Consider the following 3,039-nt stretch of genomic DNA (forward strand, 5'->3'; position numbering starts at 1 on the left):
CCCATCCACCCACCCACCCCCCATCCATCCATCCATCCATCCATCCATCCATCCATCCATATGCTTTTCTTTCCTTCTATCCATCCACCCGTTCATTCATCTGTTCATTCATCCATCCATCTTTCCTCTCTTCCTTCATTCTGTCCACCCACCCACTCATCCACTCATCTGTCCATTTATTTATTTACAAATGGACATCCTTCCGTATTTTCCTCCTTCCTTCCATCCACCCACCCACCTGCACCCATTTGCCCACCCATCCATCCACATTTCCTTCCTTCCTTCTACTCACCCACTCATTCATTCATCCATCCATTGACCCATCTACCCATCCATCCATACATCCATATTTTCTTCCTCCCTTCCTTCTATCCACCCACCCATTCTTTTATCTGTTCATGCATCCACCCATCCACTCTTTCTCCTCTTCCTTCCTTCTATCCATCCACCCACTCGTCCATCTGTCCATTTATCCATCTATTCATTTATCTATATTTCCTTCCTTTCTTTTATCCACCCACCCACCCAGCCTGCATTCATTCACCCACCCAATCATCCTCCACTCATTCACTCATCCCCCGATCCACCCATCCTCCATCCATTCATCCACCCATCCACCCTTCACCCATTTATTCATTCATCCACCCATCCATTCATCCATTGACCCCATTGATTGATTGCTTTGTAAAGCACTGATGCTACCGGGGGAAGTGTTCACCTGGTTCCTGTCCCCACTTTGCTTGCCCTTTGATGTAGCACACAGACCCAGACAAAGACAATTCTGAGAGAGCAGAGCTGTAAGAGGAAAAGTGTCAGCTACTGTGGGAGCTCAATGCAAGGGCTCCATGCTGAGGGGCGCTTGCTTCTCAACTCCTGCATGCTGGTCAGGGTGGGGTAGTGCTAAAGGGGACTGTGTTATCTGACCACGTTACTGACTCAACTCCATTGTGTGTGTGTGGGGGGCACGTAATTCACCAGTGTGACTTGGCTTCGAAGCAAAGGGAGAATGCAAGAGGCAACAGGATATAATTGTCACAATGAGAAAAATAATGGGATGGTCATCACTTACTGAGTCCCTACCGTGTGCTGGCACCGTGCCAAACGCCAGGCCCAGATTCTTTCATTTAATTCTCTCAACAATCCCATTTTACAGAAGAGGAAGTAGAAATTCAGAGGAATTAAAGTAATTGCTCTGATCTGAGGTCAGAGCCTGGGAGAGTTCAGGTTCTACCACCATCTCAAGCTGTGTGACCTTGGCCAAGCCTTTTAACCTCTCTGAACAGCAATTTCTTTATCAAAAAAGAAGGATTTGCCATGGAATTGTGGCTCTTCATCTTTTCAAGCCTGTGAACTGCATTTTAATGTCAACCCTTTGAGGATCTCTTCACGTGCGGGTGCTTTTATTTTTAGGTTTCATTGGTTGAGAAAACTCACAATGACAAAAAACTACTTTGAATTCAGTAGTGGTTTGGAATCAATTTGTATTTGATTATTTACGACTGCATGCATATACATTTGAAAAATAACCCTGAGATGGGCATTATTTATTCAGGCTACGCATGCAGGAGGGGTGTGGGGATCTCGGTCTCTGCATTAAGACTCTGTAGCCTCTCAGAGGTCACGCCAACATGCCCCGGTCCCTTTCAGACCTATATTCTATATTCAACAAAATGGTCAGCTCCTGCTTCCCCATTTTCTCAGCTATCAATGAGGGAAGACAGAAGTTCATAGGACAATGAACAGAGAGACTCTGATGGAGGTTGACTGTGATGTCAATGACACACAAGCAGGAAGGGAAAGGGTCCGCAGTGACCCGCCCCCTACCTTGATGGGCTCCACAGTGAGGCTTGTGCCCCAGGAGTCCACTGCTCAGAAGCAGATGGCTCAGCCACACAGAGCACCGCGTCAGATGCCGGCCATTCCTGTTTCAGGTGAAGGTCTCTACCATGAATATCTTTTGGTCATCAAAGATTGTCATTAGTCCAGCCTGAGAACTGGAGGGGCCGGTGTGAGATGGGGTGGGGGAGACTGCTGAGGGGATCCCGCCAGCCATTCTGAGCTGGTGCTGGGCTAGGGGGAAGAACAAGACAGTGCTGACAGGTGCTGGGGGTGACAGGGGCTGCCCAGGGCTGGCTGGTACCACTGATCCAGCAAGCTAAGTTCTTGAGGGGCTCTTCCTGGATGGAAGCCCCTTCCTGGAATCTAGCCAGGTTCCTAAGAGGAAGGCGTGGTGGTGGTGCCACGGCTTTGTACCACTGGACCACTCTTCAAATGCCAGTTTCCTCCTTGATTTCAAAACAGAAAATGCAGAAGGCTGGGAAACAGGTCAGACTTTTAGTTGTCTTTCCTTTCCGGGATTAGATTTGGGCTAAGTGCACACATCAGCACTCTGGCCTCCCCGGAGAACTGAAAGCAGAGCTCCTCCTGCCTCCGTCTCCCTCTCTTTCTCCATGGTCTCCTTCTCCCGCCTCCCTGCTGCCACAGAGGGCTCAGCTCATGATGCAACTGCAGGCAAAGGAGGCTCTGGTGGGGTCTCGGCTGCTGGGTCTTCCTTGAGCCTCTAGGCTGCCTATGGCCAGCAGCACGGTTGTTTGCCCAGGGGAGGTAGCCTTTTGAAAGTTGCCAATGAGCTGGAGTTAGACTTTGGGTCTTGCAGACCATTTGTTGAATGATTTCAGGATCATATAAACATTCCAATAAAGTGGGTTACAGTTTTGATTTTACTGTGTGCCATGTTAGCATCCAGATATGCCCAAGCAGCTGGCCGCTTCTCCCACTCCATCTGGATGAGCTCCCATAATGTTTTTGCTCATAGCTCCTGGTTCTTTTTCTTCATGCGTATCTCACAGTTTGCAGTTACTTGGCCCATGTGTTTTCATGTCACTCTCCCCACTGGAGGGTGAGTGCCATCAGGAAAGGATTCATACCTGTGGCTCTCCAAACTCAGTTTATGGGCTGGATGGATGGATGGTTGGTTGGATGGAAGGGTGGATGGATGGATGGGTGGATGGATGGATGGATGGATGGATGGGTGGATGG

The sequence above is a fragment of the Cebus imitator genome, unplaced genomic scaffold (genome assembly GCF_001604975.1).
Source record: "Cebus imitator isolate Cc_AM_T3 unplaced genomic scaffold, Cebus_imitator-1.0 Scaffold36, whole genome shotgun sequence".
NCBI classification, from domain to species: Eukaryota; Metazoa; Chordata; class Mammalia; order Primates; family Cebidae; genus Cebus; species Cebus imitator.